Source organism: Poecilia mexicana, unplaced genomic scaffold, assembly GCF_051168715.1.
Source record: "Poecilia mexicana isolate PSO_F unplaced genomic scaffold, ASM5116871v1 scaffold_11, whole genome shotgun sequence".
In the NCBI taxonomy this organism is placed as follows: domain Eukaryota; kingdom Metazoa; phylum Chordata; class Actinopteri; order Cyprinodontiformes; family Poeciliidae; genus Poecilia; species Poecilia mexicana.
The window spans coordinates 4,664,361-4,682,774 of NW_028263380.1; the positions used below are offsets into that span (position 1 = coordinate 4,664,361).

General features: G+C 39.3%; 1 protein-coding gene across 1 annotated transcript in view; it reads left to right on the forward strand.

Moving 5' to 3' along the window:
- The first annotated feature begins 8,152 nt into the window (after window positions 1-8,152).
- Window positions 8,153-18,414, forward strand: part of LOC106924718 (CMP-N-acetylneuraminate-beta-galactosamide-alpha-2,3-sialyltransferase 1-like) — an 84,787-nt gene continuing 74,525 nt past the window's right edge. Inside the window, exon 1 of the mRNA XM_088010091.1 lies at window positions 8,153-8,395. The gene's annotated coding sequence lies outside the window, so the exon portion shown is untranslated. The remainder of the gene's footprint in view (window positions 8,396-18,414) is intronic.

An 18,414-nucleotide genomic window follows, 5' to 3' on the forward strand; every position in this document is an offset into this window, starting at 1 on the left:
TTGACAGAAGGTAAACTAATATAGTTGCGTCAGATATTAGCGGTTGTAGGATTTCTCTTTCGTTTTTCCATTTCTCCCGCCAGCACTAGACTTGCACGTTTTTGTTTTGGTTTTGGTTGTATTTACCCAGAATGCTCTGTGTTATAGTCCACTTCTTGATTTTGGAGCGGCCTCCAGTCCACTTGGCATTCACATACGAATTTGAACCACACCAGAGTTCACTTCAATCGACCTGAGACCGAGGTTTGTAGGCGGACCAGAATTTTAGGTCCGCATCAGAGTTTGATTACACATTCTCACACCTCCCAAAACAAACCGGACTTCCTAGACAAACAAACAGGAGTTGGATTAAAGTGGACTGACCAGGGTTTACACAAGAAGCACCTTCAAAAACCACTTACTCCACTTACGGACATATTTTGTTTTTTGTATATTTGTTTAAAAAAACCACATTGCTCAAACATCAATGTTTTTGATTGTGATGCATTCCGTGTTTATGCTCCAAAAAAACAACTGGAGCATCAATTAATATAATGTCTTTTTGATTATTCTTGATGATTTTGATGATGGCCTTTGATAATTGGTTATTATGTTATACTTTTATTACATGAAGCACTTTGAACTACCTTGTTACTGAGCTTAATGTGACAAAATGTGAAAAAGATTCAGGGACACACAGTAATGTTGAGTAAATTAGAATACGTCTTCCAATGACACTTGTTTTGAAAATAATCTCAAGGAAGTAAAAACATATTTTTCATTAAGCCCACATTTATACGTTAATTTTTTTTTTTTATTGGTCTGATGTAATATTCTAAAGTGAAAGGTCAAGTCCTCTTCAGCAGTACGGAGAAAATCATCATAATTAACAGGCTTGAAAAGCCTGCAGGTAATTACTCTATACAATGTGATTCACTTGGTGAACTGAGTTTCTAACATTCTAATGTATTGAATGAATCTACACATTTGTGTTTCTCATTTCACCTTAAACATGTAGGACTTTACCTGATGAACTATCAGGAGGAAGGATGAAAGAAATGTATGAAATAAGTGAGGTCACTTTGGAGAACAGAAGAAAAACAAGGCACAAAAAAGAAAAAATTAAAAAATCCATTCCTGGAAATGGAAAATGCTCAAAAGAGCTCTGCTCTATTGTTCCAGATGGCTAATAAATTTAGAAAGCTTATAGAATAAGAGTTGCTTTATGCCCTGAAGAACAAAAGGGGGGAAACACATACAAATTGGACCGCGCTCAAAAGTTGAGGATTTGTTAAAGGGAAAAAAAAGTGCTTGTAAGGATTTTGGCCCCTCCGGAGAGCGGCCCGGCAAAGTGGTAATCCCATTGTGCTGAGATGAGATGCTGCATCCCGCTAAGTGACCTTGGCTTCATGTGGGAAGGATGATGCCAGAGGGACGCACACATCCTGCTGGGAGGCGACGCGGCTTGGCTCCGGCGCGGATCGCAGGAATAACGTCCCTGTGGCTCTCTGGCTGAATAGGGAGCCAATCAGATCTTCGTTTCTATTAGCAACAACACAGAGGAGAATTTTTTCCCTATTCTCACAGTCGAAGCTGGAAAGACTTAGAGACACGATATCTGATGTCAGCCGAGCTATGAGAGGCAGATGATAAAATTAATTAACTTTTACTTCATTGCTGTGTAACACACACACACACACACACTGCCGCAAAATCAGACACGCAACAATTGGAGAGTTGGTAAAATGGTTCAATACTTTTTATTTTCTATATCTATGATTATCCAACACAGATGCCCAGTTTCTCTCCATCTTAGTCATATAGAAACTCTACAGATCCATTCAGAAAGGTAATATTATGAAAAATTGACTTATTTTAGCATTACATCATGTTATAATGTTATTCCCTCATCAAAAACATACCTGGAGTGTTGCCTTGATTCTTTCATGCAGGTTTGAGAAATCCTTCAATCTCCATGGCAACCATTCAGCTGTGCAAAACGTCTCTGTGGACCTACCCCCGCCTTTGAGGACGAAGCTCCTCCTCTGAGCTGCAGTTTCCAAGCTGAGCTTCAGGGACTCCCCTACTCAGCTCCTTCAGACTAGCCAGCAGTAATTAGCAACACCTGGTGGAACTGAGCATCAGCTGAGCTCGTTATAGGAGCTACTGCTCAGTGAAATGTTAGTAAAAATGTTGTTAAAGTGTTAATAGAGGAACCATGTTGTGATGACTTCCTGGAGGTGGAGCTTCAGAAAGAACAGGAGATTCTTAAAGAGAGAGAGGCCCAAATTCAAGGCGGTAAATTACAAAGTAAAATTTCTTTTTAAGTAAAGCATTTTTATAACAACTGAAAGTAACACAGTTACTTAATTGTGCTACAAATTAAAAATTAAACATGAAAATGTGAAGATTATGAACAAAAGTCAAGAAAAAGAACAAGTCGGAACATAACAGATACTGCAACATGCAAAAAATCCTAACATCTAACATCAACATGTGAAAATGTCAGACCTTTCTTCTTGACTTCAGTAGAGTGTAGGGCTGATTTGGTGATTGCTATCCAGTTATTAATTGATTAATCCAAAAAAACAAAAGTATGTTAAAATATATTTATATTATGTACAATTTAACTTAATTACTGCCCTCAATATTCTTTCAGGAAACTAGTTTTTTCTTTTAGTCCGTGTACCCCAGTTAACCATTACTAAATTATTTCAAGTCCATCATGATTGCTTCAATGAATTGTTTTAAACCTAAAATGTATGTAGACTTTGAAACTTGAGAAGTGTTCTAAAAATGTTCTGAAGATTTCTTTCTCTCGTTGTTCTGGCATTCACTAAATATAAATACTTTTGATAATGCTATTTAACCTTAAAAGAGGTTGGGTGGGGGGATAAGAAGGGAAATGTGCCCTGTTTTATTGTTAGGATGTAGTAGTGTATGTAAATCTCTAATTTCAACCATATTAAATAATCCAAGATGACAAAAATTATGCTGATCATATAGAATTTGCCTGAACTGATTCACAACAGCTGAGACAAAATGCAAAATGAAGCTCTCATGAAGATACAAATCTCGTCAAAGTCAGAGACCTCGAAATCTATCTCCCATTCATCGTTAATTGAACTCGTCTGGACTAACACTGGAGAGGAATTGTTCTAGCCTGCAGTATTGATTGACCTGCATTGGGCTTTCAGGGGAACTGTGGCAACGCTGCAGAAAGAGCACAAATTCCACCTCGCCGTCCTTTTTGTAATTACAACCAGACATCACCTCCTCTCCTACATAAAGAATTCATGACCCGAGGACAAAAGTACGCCACTGAAAAGTAGACGAGGCTCGGCTGCCAATCAGCCCATAGAATGGTAACTTCAGTTGAAAGTTTGTTGTGCTGTTGGCGCACGTCAACTTGAGCCGTGACGAGTTCAAAACTTCGCAATACAGGTTAATATCCTGTTATCTATTTGCTTTGCATTTTAATGTTACGAGACAAATAATTCTCCAGCATCTCATTTGTTCTTATCTGATACTGCAACCAGTGTGATATAAACTCTGACTAAATGCCCATTTATACTCACTTTTAAATACGCAGAAAGTTCTCTGTTTGTCTTCCGCGTTCATTTTGTGCTTCATCTTCTGATTCAATACCACCAGTAAATGTGGGGGGCAGTGTGGAGTAGCGTAGTTAACCTCTGAATAACAAAAGGAATGAGGAGGAAAATGAAATGGTCAAAATGAATGTTTTACTGAAGGGGTGGACTCTTGCTGATGTCTTGTTGAAACAAATGAATCTGATTTTACTTGATCACTAATGTCACTAACCCGCCACAGCTCAATTGTGAAGGAAGCTATGCTCTGAAGCTAGCTGGAAATTGTCAAACGGGAAGTCTAACTTCTCCTCGAAGGCGGGGCTTGTTCTTCTCAGGTGTTTTGTACTTGGTTGCCACGAGTTCTCAAACATGCATGGAAGAATCAAGGCAATGTTGAGGTATGTTTTTGATGAGGGAATAACATTATAACATTATAACATGATGTAAAGCTCACAAAAAGTTAATTTTACATAGTACTGTCTCTTTAAACATTTGCCTTGCTCTGACTTTAGTTGTTCAATAATTGGAAGCGTGGCCAACAACATTGCTGACTTTCAACCACAAGCAGACTACAATTCTAAAACAGTGCAGCTACTCAAGGTAATTGTTCACGACTCCTCCTTCTGTTTGCTGATTGGCCCGGGTGAAATGTGTCCTGAGAAATCCAACTCAATGGGAGAAATCCCAGATGGAGCACCGAATCGAGATGAGAATTGAACGGAATTGCGTAGGAAAGCAAAGTTCAGGCTCACGTTTTGGTTTTCTTTTCTTATTTTTCCTGTCCTCAGGGATTCCTCTGCACTTCAGGAAATGAAAAGATGTGCCCTGGCATGCAGCAGGTTTATTTTCAGGAGGTGCTAATTAAACACCACCAAGTTTAGCTTCATGATGGGGAGGACAGATTTGGACAGTTGGTTCAAATGTTGTATAATTTCTTTGATGTCAGTTTACTAAGAATAGAAGAATAGAAATATCTGTTATCGTCCCACAACGAGGAAATTCCTGTGCAACAGCAGCAAAGTGACAGGCAATAAAAACACTTCTGCAAAAACTCAAATACTAAAACACATAATAAAAAATTAAATAACTTTTAGTTCATTTACTTGATGCTTATGTTTCATTATAATAGTCACTATAATGACTAATAATAGTCATTATAGTGACTATTGCGCTTTCTTTTTGTTAAGTAATTTGTCATAATTTGTCAAAGTTTGTCCTCTTTTAAGGATCCTGTGACATTTTTCAATTTCTTTATGTTTTATTTTTGGGTAAATAAACCCACATTTCTCAAAAGTACTACTCTCCTCAAGCCTTACATATTTTTTGTTGTTCATTACAAACGCTGGATGGAGGCGCACATCACACTTTTCTGATTGTAATTTGTAAAAACCATATATGTAACCATCTATATGTAATTTAAAATCATCTACAGCTTAAAATCAATAAAATAAAATAAAACTGCAGCACAATACACTCAAGATTTGAGATTGCAACATGATAAAGTGTGAAAATAATTCAAGAGCTCTGACTACGTTTTGGGGATTTATTACAACATTTCGAGCCTTGAACACACATAGCTATTTCTCATCGTTCCATCTTTTTCTCTCTCTCTCTTTTTTTTTGACAAAATAGCCAAGAAAACGGGTTTGGTTTTCTTATGATGGATAAAATATACAAACTTTGTTTCTAGAGAAAATAAGGTTTCTTGATTTTAGAGTATAACACAAGTTGACTCGTGATGAAACTAGCTTTATTATGCCAACATAATGAGATGAATTACTCATTTTCTTAAACCACTGGAAACTATTTTTTCCAACAGGGCTTTTAGAAGCGTCCACGCTCTCGGGGTTTGCCTGATAACAGAGCTGTCGACTCATTTCTCTCCACTTTGAGCTTCTGTCTGACGATGCCTTCGCTACAATCAATGTCAGAGAGGAATGAGATTGATTTTCTCAGCCCAATCAGTAGTTATCAACAGCACGCCTGTCTGACTTAAACATCATTTTAAGCCGACATCGACGTGAATCTCGCTAACACATTTCTTTTCACAGGGCGGTACGAGCGAAGCCGGGTGAAGCAAGTCGTGTTTATCACATTGCTCCATTTCTGATTCAGCAGCCATGCTTGAAAAGAGGTGAAAAAACTGAGAAACAAACGGCAGATCAAACGGCGTGGACCACTCAAAGTTGCAGCATCTGTTTACAGAGCGTCAGGCCAAAGGAGAAAAGCATAGCCAGGTTGCGTTCAGGTGCTTGATCCCACAAAGTAGCAAAAAATAAAAACATTATATAATTATATTATTAAAAGTATTCACACACTTTGATCTTTTACTGTTTTTATTGCTTTTTCATAGCAATCATGAGCAACAAAAAAAATTGCTTTTTTTTTGGAAAAATTACCACAAAAAAACCCTTTAATGTCAAAGTGACATGTGAATTTTACCAAATAATAATTTTTAAAAAATGATTTACTCCCTTTGATGGTGTGGTATGTAATGTTTATATTTTTTTTCATATTTGTTAAAGATCACTATGTTGTGACAGATAATCTATGAAAAGATCCAGCTCCTCCCTGAGCTCCTATTTCTGTCTGAAGAAATGCACTGCTCCCTGTCAGAAACAACCTATCAGAGCCAGGAGGTGGGCTTTAGTGCTGTCAATCAATCTCATGCACACGGTGCTAATTGTGCTATTGGCGGAGAAACAACTTAATGTTATAGGAAAACTGTCCATCTGCCGTCATCGGTTGGTCATGCTAACTAACCACTGCATTCACAACAACATTGTTATTGACAGCGCTAAGACCCGCCCCCTGGCTCTAATTGGTTGTTTCTAGTTAGTACTGGGAGAAGGCAGAGGACATCTTTTTTTCACAGATTATCTCTCTCAAACCATACTGTAACAACATAGTGACAGTTTCAACAAATATGTAAAAAAAATATATTTAAAAAAAAGTTACATAACGCCTGTACAATGGCCTTGACTCAAAAATTGTAATCTTCCTGCAAATTAATCGTCATACTTAAGAACAGCATTAGTTCAGATATAGCTGATTTTATTTCTATTTACCTCATGAGTCTGAAAGTACTGAGGGGGAGAAAAATAGAGGTCTGCAATAAATCCATTTCTCCCTTTAACAGGAGTAATCATCCTGCGTTCACAATTGGTGCAAAACACCATGGCAACAAACATTACCATATCTGGCATCACAACGGCACATTGTGGCCAAAAGCAAGAGAAGAAAACAAGATTTTGCATACAAGCTCCGCTTCCGTTTCCCGGCTCCCGTTTTCACAGGCCTGTCTTTGCTTTCCCACGCAACGAAGACGCGCTGCATTTCCCACTTTCCCCGATGCAGATGTGGTGCCAGCGAGCGCTCCGATGTACATGCTCAGCTGACTTGTTAAGGACCCGTGCAGCCAAAGCGTCAACCCGTCTGTGGAACTTAAGATGGAGCGCTAAGCCGAAACCACAAAGGAAATGGGGAACTTATCTACATGTGAACAGGGTGTTGTACAGGCTGCTGGAGAAATGTTGCTCATATATTTAAAAGGAAAATTGACACGAGTGTCATCCTTGACAAAATAGTGTGACCTTTTTGAACTTTATCCATTAATGTTATTTTTTTTTAAAAGTTTATATCATATCATGATTTTTCTCACCTTAAAATTAAAGCTAACTTATATTGGCTTCACCTTTTTGGAAAGCAGATGTACAATACTTTGAAAGAGTAATCTGCCAGTTTATAGAGGTTGAAAATAAATGCACGCCACACTTTTCAGATTTTTTTTATTTATTTATTTTTAGCCATCTTCAGAATTTTAAAATAAAATTCCAGTAAATACAGTAAGGTTTATGGCTTTCAAAAAAGTGGAAAAAGTTCTTGGGCAATGCCCACCTTGACAAACCACACGTCTCGGGTTTTCATTAAAAAACATCTCAGGTATTCTCCACTGAAACCTTGAAGGTGCAAGTTTTACACTCCAGACAGATCAAATCTGATATGACTAATTCAGCAGCAGTAGCACCCATTCAGAAAAATAAGTTTTCCCCTCATAGCTTCAGGACATAAAGGAACAAAAATTAAATAAAATTGGCATTGCTGGTGGCACTGGCCAGCCCAACAGGTCCGTCTCCTGCAGGGCCTCGGGCTGCTATGACTGAGTGTCATTAGCTTGGTGGAGTTTACCCTGCTTAGACCGGCTGCCTTTAATCCGCCAGTCACTTCTGTTATCCTATTAGTCAGCTGCACTGATGGAAAACAGCTGCAGCGATAGCGTGAAGGTGGAAGGTGGGAGGGCACTGCAAATAAAGACAGTTTATTCTTTAGGTTACTGTCACTAAAGTATCACCAATGAAGCAAATACAGATAGAAATCAACTGCGGGTGATGTAGACCGGGTGGGTTTGTTTTTAATGACCTGGGTAGTGATAAATAGGAGGATTTCTGACTGAATGATCAGATGTGAGTGAATGGTGAGGATACTGAGGGGCGTAGCGGCGTTGTGCCCCTCATGGTCAGCCTTCAGGAACTAACCCGCCCGCCTCTCAGTGCCTGGGAGCGGAGGGAACAGCAGCCCCGCACTTCACCGCTCTCTGCCGTCCTCCACCTTCGCGGATAACAGGACAGGAGGCGCAGCCTGCTTCTGCTTCTGCCTCGCGGAGAGTGAACTTGCATTCAAACAGGCAGTTCGGAGCGCGTGCTCTCGCTCGGAGCTCTCGCGGCGGGGCTGACTCGCCCCTCCAGTCCGCTCCACGCGGAGCCTCCGGCGGCTACGGCGCACCGACAAGTACCGGGACACCGCGCGCCGCTCCGGAGCGACTTCAGGTCAGTACCGAAACCAGAACGCGTGCTTTGACACTTTGTAGCATCACCTTCTTTTCTAATTATAGTTTCTAAGCTGGCTGCGTTAAACTGAGAGGTGAACACGCGGGATTAAAGTCTTAGTGAGGATGACCAGGTGTTGAACTGTAACTTTCCTGACTGATCTGGGCAGATGAGCAATTTTAAACACCCAGTGCGGGAGCTGCCTTCCTGTCTGCATGTTTGCCTCGTGCTTTTTTATCACCTGTATTTAGCCTGCATTGAGCATGTGCTTATTATTTTAATTACTCCTATACTTATAGGCACATGAAGTTATTTTGAAGAAAAGATAATAATTCCGGTTTACCTACACGCTTTCCACATCAAAAATTAGAGGTGGGTGGCTCCAAAATATTGCTAATATCGATACCAAGTTGGTATCTGATCGATACTAACATGAGACTTAAATTTCATGTTTCCTCTTGAATTTTTTAAAATTATTTTTTCATTGTAGTTTCTTATCACTACCGTAAAAAAGATTTTGATTCGTTCATAAATCATAATTTTAAAAAAACCATTTGTTTATTTGGAAAACAATGCACACAAATTAGTTTTTTTTTTTAATATCTGTTTATCATGGAAATATGTCAAATATTTTGTAGATATCTATAAACTTTATCTAAATTGTGTCCTAGATGTTTGATGAGATATGCTTAAATAATTATCAGTATCTGCAATACCTCTTGGTATCGGATTGATATCAAAATATGCAGCATCACATGCCTCTATCAATTAAATTTTTTTCCCCATTCTCAAGTTGACATTTGTCTCGAACCTTTTATGCTCGATGTCAAAACACAAATGCAAAAGTTTACTGTTGGAATCTAAATTGTTCAGGCTTTATGTTAAGATGGCTAGAAATATCAAAAACTAGAAGATAAAAAGGAAGGAAGGTGGGATGGATGACAGGATAGATAATGGACTATTGGATGGATGAATGGACATACTGATGGAATAATAGAGGGACAAACGGGTGGATGAATAAATTGATGCTAATGCATTTCTTCTGTTAGATGCAGAGGTGGGTAGAGAACCCAAAAATTGTACTCGAATATGAGCAGCAGTTCTTCAGCATCAGGTGAAGGTAAAAAGTAATCATCCAAGAAATTAGTTGTGGTGGTTTGGTCATGTGATCAGGATGTCTTGGACCTTAGAGTTTTTCTGTGTACATGCCACATTGAAAAGCCTGTTCCCACCAGCCTGCTTCTTCTGTGGTAGCGCTGCACCAAGAATAATTGAAGGAAACAAAATAAAAACCTCAGAAGAAGACACTGGGCAGAACTTCCTCCTTCACAAAATGTAAATGAGAGGAATGGAGTGACGTCACATTTTAGCAATTGAAGGATCTCTCTTGTCTTTGGTAAAACACCAAAAGCTAATTCTCCTGCTAGTACTACTCCCACAAGTTTGTTTTGGTTGTATTTTACCTGAATGGCCCACCCTGTAGTTCCTGCTTCTGGAGACCCCTCCAAATTCACATGTGCATTCAAATCGCACCAGAATTCACTTCAACCGAACCTTGGTTTGTAGAAGGAACAGAGTTCGCTTATTTGGTCCGCAGAGTTTTGATTGTGCATTTACATCTCCCCAAATGAGCCAGACTTTCAAGACCACCAAACTTGAGTTTGATTAAGGCGGACTAATCGGAGCTGGTGTGAATGCGTCCTGAGTTTCCTTCCTGCACCTGTTACCTTCTTGATGTGATCTCAGATATGCAAAAAAATGATGGATTGATGGTAGAAAAATTGAGAAATTTATAGGAAATGCATCTGGAAATGCAGATTTTTCTACATTTTCCTTCTTACTTGTATAGACCTGGAAAATGCTTACCCAGTTCCAAACTGCATGGGATTTTGTGTAACTGTTGAATATACAGCACACTGCGAGCTCAGAAGAGAGATATCTCTGCACTAAACACTTTACAGGAGCTGGATAGTCCCCTGGCAGCAGGCTCATTAAGAGCAACAAAAAGATTTCCTTTGATATATTCTCTTAATATGTCGTAAACATTAATCAGTCTTGCTTTCATGGCCTGCAGTGTCCCATGTGTTGATAAATTCCAAGTTTATGGGCTTGGAGTTTTGTTGTGATCCCAGAGATGTCATTTCCTAATGAAGGCGTCTGCAGCTTGTTGCCTAGTTTTTTGTGTGTGTTTTTTTCTTTTATGAACAAGCTGGTGGAATAAAGGCGCAGAGGCCCTGGCTCATCAGTTCTTTAATCTGACTGGATGGGATGACCTTGGGTAGCTGAGCTGCAGCGTTTAGAGCAGCCGGGGGGCAGAGTTGTACAGGCTCTTAAGCAGAATTTGATTTGGGGGGCTTTCCTACTACCACTGCCCCTCGTTTAAGACTGACGCAAAATTCAACTTGTACAACCATTATTTTGCTTTATAGCTAGAAACTAATATAGTCAGCACCCGGGTCATCAAAAATAATTATCTCAATTTACTATTATTATTAAAAGGAACTACTTAAAGATATTAATTTGCATCAAATTGATCAGATGACACATTCACTTTTACCCAAATTTTTGTATTTCGTCTTTTTCAGACTTTTATAAAGGAAGCTTATGTTTCTATTTTATTATAGAAGGGTCTTTTATTTTTGCCTCAGTGTTACGTTTTAAGTACAGATAAATGGTAGCACACACTAAAGTAAAGCGGCTATAACAAAGTAAAACAATTGCACAACTGACTCAAAGGTACACACTTTCATGAAGGAGAGTAGAGTATAATAAAATTATCTATCGTTCCACAGTTGAAGAAAATCAGGCAAGTTAAAGGTTAATTGAAGCATTCATATTCAAATTAGGATTGAAAAATATATAAACACAGAATGATATATACTGTACATGAGGGACAAATGTATAGCTTAACTAATTAATACTGTACAGTTCTCAACATTAACCCTTACACTAACTGTTATCAAATGTTGTGCCAAACAGAGAAGCCACATCTTCAAATTATATATTTTTTATTAATGATGCCTTAATTATGCCTTACCCATTGGTTTTGCCCTAATTAATAAAGCTAAAACATTGTCATATGTTATAAGCATGGTGGGTAACCAGACTTTTCTTGCCACCCCCCCACCAGGCTGAGCATCGTTTGTTTATAGGGTTTTTAATACAACAGTAACAGTGATAGCAATAACAGATTCAGCTAGGTTTATAGTTAATGCATTAAACTGGGCACAGTCCCTACACCTGTCCATTGGTCTTGCACATGATTATGTTGGAATTATCATGTGCAACCCCAAATTTTTGTAACTTAATATTTATCACAACACGAAAATGGGCCGCAGCTGGACTGCCCTCGAACCCTCAGCACCAAGTTTTCTGGATATTGAGATTAATTATATATTTTTTTCTCTTGCCTAAAAAAGAGAGCATGTGCCTTCGAAATGTGACTGTGATATCAAAAACGGTGTCAAGTTTATTTTTTAGTATCAATATCAAGTTTGAAAATTAAGTATTGTGACATCTCTAATTGGCACATCTTGTGTATTTACTGTCTTTACAACTGAATTTTTGCTGCTTCATCTATGAGTCTGTATATGGGATTCATATAATTGTACTCTTTGACAAGGTTTTTGTTTTTTGCTAAAGTCTGGACTTCTAAGGCTGAGAACTTAACATTGGTAGAGCTATGGAGTAAAGAATGGACATCTAGCCAAAATGAACACGAGTTTTACAATTGCATATTTGGTGCTAAAATTTCACATTTGTAAATGTGACTGTGAACTATAGGGAGATCTCTATGGATGCTACAACTGATGGAACCAAATTTTGGATGGATATTTTTTTTCTCTATTAGCAATCGCAATTGGTTACATGACATGCGACGGGGGAAACTATTTTAAGAGGAAGGCTTTGCTGATAATTGCCGCCTCAGCCAGACTTAGACCTGTCTTTCCCGAGTGCTCCAAAGATTTCAATCCAGAGGGGAATGTAATTCCTCTGAATGGCAGTCCTTTTCTCAAGCTCTTTTACCACACGTCACAGTGAATCATGGCAACTTCCACCAGCTGCCAGCCAGATGAAGACGCATTGCTAGGCAAGGCCTGATGAAACCGCTCTAGCGGTGATGCCGGCGTTTCCACTTCAAAGCGCCTGTGCTGAACGGAAAGTATTCCACACACGAGTGCCCAACGGCTCATTCCAAAGTTTCCGTGGGTTTCTCATAACGATCCGACTTCCTGCTTTAAGAGCTTTCCTGTAAGGTATCTTCCTTTGGTCCTCGGCTGCCGTAGCGTGAAGGTTGAGTCCAAGTCAGCGCTGGCTTTGCTGTAATCAGTTATTCAGTTCTGCCGTTCAGTCTCAGACAGAGGAATCCCCATGGCTCACCACACACCCAATCAGCCTTTTAAGTGTGCTGCTTTACAGTTGTAGGTCTTCGACCGAGGCTGCAGCAGAAAAATGTTTCTAGACTCCGGGGGGGGTTTGGTGGTCGGGAAGCCTCTGCACCTTGTACAAGTATATTTCACCAATAGTTGTCCTGCGCTGGGGCCTCTTGGCTCAGTCACAAACCGTCTTTTCTTCCTTCAGAGTATTCCCTTTGGACATCTCTCTTTCTTTTTGATTTGCCCTCTGTTTCCACTTAACAGTCCTGGCTGTTTTCCAAGAAACACCTCAGCAATAGTCTTTCTTTTTTTTTTTTTTTACCCTTTCTGAAAACCTGAGCAGACTGCACAAGCTCTGCGGGGAATGCATGGCATTTCCTACGTGTGAGCATTCACAAGAAAAGAAAAACGTCCTCGGTCACGTTTTCCCTCAGTCGTGAAGTTATCACAGATGATTGCTAAATGACAATTAAAGTCCGTCGTCCTCCGCCTGTCGAGAATCCCCACGATTGCCGCCTTGATCTTTCCCGAGTGCAATCAGCTGCGTTGAGTCGACTCGTCAGTCCTGCAATTAGGCTCGCCAGATTAAAGCGTGGCGTTTTATTGGCGGCAGTGGTGGCTCGTATGGTGATGCTTATTGGCAGGTACCTTTTTGTGGAGCAGAGCATGACATCTGCCAGCTTCTGCCGTATGTAAAAAAAAAAAAAAAAAAAAAAAATAAAAAATGTTGTACCCCTCTTGGCACCACAACCAGAGATATTCTTTTCCTCTTGATCTGAATTTTGATTAGATCTTTGTTGAGCAAGTTGTTAATTTGCTGTCCTGATTATTATTTGGCCAAGACACTTGCAGTACCTAAAAGTATTTACAGATGTTTTGCAATGCAATGACACAAATGAAAAAGGTGCAAACATGATCTTCAATCAAAATCTTGTATTTTATTCTTTAAATTGTTCCATTGTAGCTCTGGCTCCATGTTTATAGACATTGTGCTAGAATATGAATGTCCACCCTATTCTCACGATCTTTGTAGTTTCTGTAACAGGTTGTCTTCCAGGATTACTCTGTTTTATGTCAGTCCATCACCCCGTCTGACTCTGACCTACAACCCTCTTCTTACTGAAGGAAAGAAAACCCTCAACACGATGCTACCAGAATTAATGGTGGAATCGGTGTGGGAATCTGGTTAGTTTTTGGCAAAACTAATCCTCCATGTCAAAAAGCTCAATTTTGTTCTCATTTGCTTAGTTTCCTAGATGACTTGTTTTAAAATTGCTAACGAGACTTCTTATGTCTTTGAACATTGGCGTTTTTCTCAAGATTCTTCCATGTAGAAATGCGTGACTAATAATTGTCCTAACTTGATTTCCTTTCATGTGGATGGTCAATCTTTAGTAAATTAAGTAAGTGTGGAAGTCTTGGTTGATTCTCTGATTTTTCACGTTTGTTTAGGCGTCTGTTCATTTGGGGACAAAAGTTGCAACATTTTACGTTTTCAGGTAGTGCAGTTGACTTTCACACTGGACTGTCAAATGAAACAAACCCTTTAAGAAACCCGTTTACTCTCTCACTTGTGGTGACGCTGCCCATAGTATCACTGAAGGGAAACATGAAAACCATAGAAGAAGACACTGAGCACAATTACCTTCTTCACAAGATATAAACAAAAATGGAGTGGCATCAGATTTTAGCTGTTGCAAAAATTAGCTTTTATCTTTCGTCAGCAATGGACTCAGGACGAGCCATTGTCTCCCACTAGCACTAGGTTCTTGCATTTGTTTTGGTTGCATTTAAGCAGAATGCTCTGCGCTGTAGTCCGCTTTCTGCTTTTGGAGTGGTTTCTGATCTGCTTTGAGTTCAAAAATGCATCTAAACTGAGCCAGACAGAGACCCAAGCTTTTATGTGGACCAGAGTTATCTTGTTTTGGTTCGGATCAGAGTTTGATTGCGCATTCATGCCGCCACAAATGAAATGGACTTCATGGGCAAATGAATTAGAGTTTGACATGTCTTGTTAGGTTAGCACTTCTCAAAATATTCTTTCCATTTTCAGATGACCATCTGAACAAGCTTGGTATATTGTTTTATAACCTAACCTGGCTTCAAAGGGTCCGCCATGTTCTGTGGTCTGTATGAAGCTGTCGTGGAAATCCTCTTATTGAAAGGTAGTACCATTGAATCAGTTATACAGAGAAATGCGCATTTGTCTTTAAGATATTTTATTCAAGGGTCAACAAAGCTTAAACCATTGAGAAAAGATAAGAATGAAGAAACAAGCTCATACTTCGCCTATATTTTTTTACAGCTAGTCACTTGCACAAATTTACACTTGGAGAACTTTCCAAATCAAGCATTAGCGTACATAAAAAGATGAAGTCTGATATGTCTGGTTTTGCATCTGTCATCTATGAACACATTTCAACCAAAGATCAAGATGATAAAAACAACCTTTTCATAAGTTAATTTTTCCAGTAAATAAGTCCGAAGTACAAAGTTTGTCACCACAAAGCCATTTATATGATTGGTTCTCTGGTTGTTATTTAGGGGTGTTGGAGTAAAGTGGGCTGAGAACACAAACTGCATGTTTTTTTTAATGTTCTTTCTTTGTATAAGTTTTCATTTTTCTTCCTCTTCACCAATGCACACTACTTTGTGTTGGAGCATCAAACATAATCCTGTCATTTGTGGTTGTGACGTGACACATGGGGTGTGAATACTTTCACAGGGCTCTGCACTCTGAACTGAGTGCGTTGCTCTTTCCTTCAGTGTCTTCATGACTGCAAAACGTCTTCCACGCTAGTTATTTTCATCACTGTGATCTTGACAGGCTGGCAGTCTCAGTGACCTTGTCAGGGGAAGAAAATAAATGTACTCAAATAGGGACTCAATATCGTATGAGCACCACTTCAGACACTCAGCAAGGCCATGTAAGGTTCTCTGCAGGGTTATATTTGCAAACTGAAACGGGGGGGAAAACAGACTTTGGCAGCGGGCTTTATGAGTTTCCTCTTGTTGGGTTTATTTAAAGGTGAGGCTAATTGTTATGCCTCCGAGGTCCATTGGTAATTAGAAGTTATCTCGGGCCGCTTCTCACATGGTCACTGCTCTAATTGGCAGTCGAAGCTGTGTACCACCTGGCTCATGCCTTCAACTCGACAAGCGCTGCCGGCAAAACCGACGGCCTCACGCAGGGACGCCCTCTCAAAAGACGAAATGCAGCAAAATGGGAGAAACACAAAGAGGAAAAGGACAAAGAAGTGACAGAGAGGCGCGCTGGGCTGCAGACTGTATGAGCCTCTTTAAACAATTTTTGTTGCATAAAAGTGGCAAAAAGGTGATATTCTTTTTGGGGTCAGTGTTTGACAGAAAACACAGAAAGGCTAAGAGGTTTTAGATAAGTGACTGGATAGACAATGGGAATTCAGACTAATTGTTACATGAATGACTGTTTAAAAGACAAACTTCTAAGCTGCACATCATTTGTTGATTATATTTGAGATAGAAGCCGAATTAAAAATCAGTTTGAGCCTTAGATGTCAGGAATAAGAACATTTTCTATGGATCAATTCACACAATTAGGACTTAATTTTGAGGGAGAAGAAAAAACTTAAACCAATTTTTTGTCCTTTTGTCAAACAGAGAGAAACCATCAGCATTCACATCAGCAGCATGTAGTATCTCCGTCTGTCAGCATCTCCCTGCATATTGTCACCTTCCATAATGGCTCAAATAATTTTTTGTCTAAAGTGATTTTGGCAACAAAAAAGCCCCTTTTTTATTTTTGCCAAAGATGAAATAGGCTAGAAAAAAATAAATTAAAATAAAAAGATTAATGCTTTGGCAATATTGCTGTAAAGATGAGGAAGATTGTAGACGTTGGGCTTTTCAATAGTTCGAATACAGTTTGTGTATTAATGCATTTTAAGGTATACTTGGTGTTTGAATTAGTAACAAGTGTTTGTAGGTATTTTTAGGGGGACACAATTTTGTGGATGTTGGCTATTAGCAGGCTTCTGTGGTCCCTAACCCTGTGAATGCTGAAGATCCTTTGCATTGATATTTCACACCTTGATATTGTAATGATTATGTATTTATATTTTTATGCAGTGTTATAATGGAAATTTGGCAATAAATCTACTGATCAATTATAAGGTACTTAGATTACAATGAATAGCGCGCTGGGCTGCAGACTGTATGAGCTAGCTTAACTGGACTAGCTTAATGCTTTGAGGCACATAGTTTGTTTTTCTAGACAAGTTCACAATTTTGCTGCCCAGCTAAAGTAAGTAGAAGAGCAGAGAGACTTTGGGAGACGATGAGTCAAAGTTTGAACAATGGTTCATACTGCAGCATCCTGGACAAGTTGGCTTCAATCGAGGAGGTGAACCGAAGCTGTTTCAGGTTTAGAGCTAGCCTTTTGAAGTCAATGTAATGAAAGGTTCCATAGAAATTAGTGTAATCTTTTAATACTCACACACACACCAGGACAGGCGCACTCCTCCTCTGCTGCAGTTTTCTAACGACCCAGGGGATCAGAGATGACAGCTCAGTGACACCCTGTTCAGCCTCCCAAGGTTTGTTTACTTGCGCTGTGTCTTAAAACGACTTTAAACCTGTGGAATAACCTGTAGCTGGCAGCTTTTTAATTCAATCTGTTCAAAGCTAAAGGGGGAAAAGAAAAAAAAAGTAATGACATTAGTTGGAATTTTAGACGGGGACAAATAACATTTAAAAGCAGTTCTAGCTTAAGGTTTTCGCAGAAGTTGGTGAAATGCAGTTGCATTTGGAGAGCCTCGCTGGAAGCTGTGCTGAGGAAGCGATTTAATCAAGAGATGGCGCAGCTTGTTTACACGCTGAATTGGAAAACCCACACCAGGAGCTCCAGCTGAATAGAGACTTGACTCGCCCACGTATTATTAGATCTTAGGTCGCTTTTTTTATTTTTATTATTATTATTCACCCGTGGCCATAGTAAATCTTGATTCCCTGGATATCACAATCCATTGGCCGGTCAGAGAGCCAGACAGGAGTGAGGATGACAAGGGGAAAATCTCTGATAAACTGCGCCATGCATCTCTGTGCTGCTGCAGAACAAAAAGGTTTTTGTCTTTCTGTATCCCGAAACCGATTCCCAAAATGTGACGTCTCTTTATTGTTCTTTCATCACGATAGGGAGTTGAACATGTAAATCAGACTTGCGATCAGCACCGTTTCTTGATGGGTGGGCTGAATGGAAACAAATCTGTACATTGCTTCCTCACAGTGTTATGATGGCAGAGTCTGTCAGCAAACAGCGGAGCGGAGGATGGTGTGGATTTGTCTGATTTGTTGGCTGTTTGTCTGTGGAGCTCAGACTCTGAGCTTGTGTTTTAGCCTGTCGCCTGATGTAATCCACAGTATGTTCACTGCACTCTTAAGAAAACCTAAATAATACTTTTATTGTGTTCTGCATTTGACAGCCAGTTCAAAATCAGCCAGAATCAATTTAGTCTACAGTTTAGTGACAAAACATTTGCCACTTTCTAAATTTCGTATTTTGTCATGTCTAGATGTTTCAGATCACAAAACAACATTTTTAATCAGACAAAGCAAGCCTGATTAAATTCAGTAGGTGAGATAAAAGCTTTCCATCCCTACCTATAG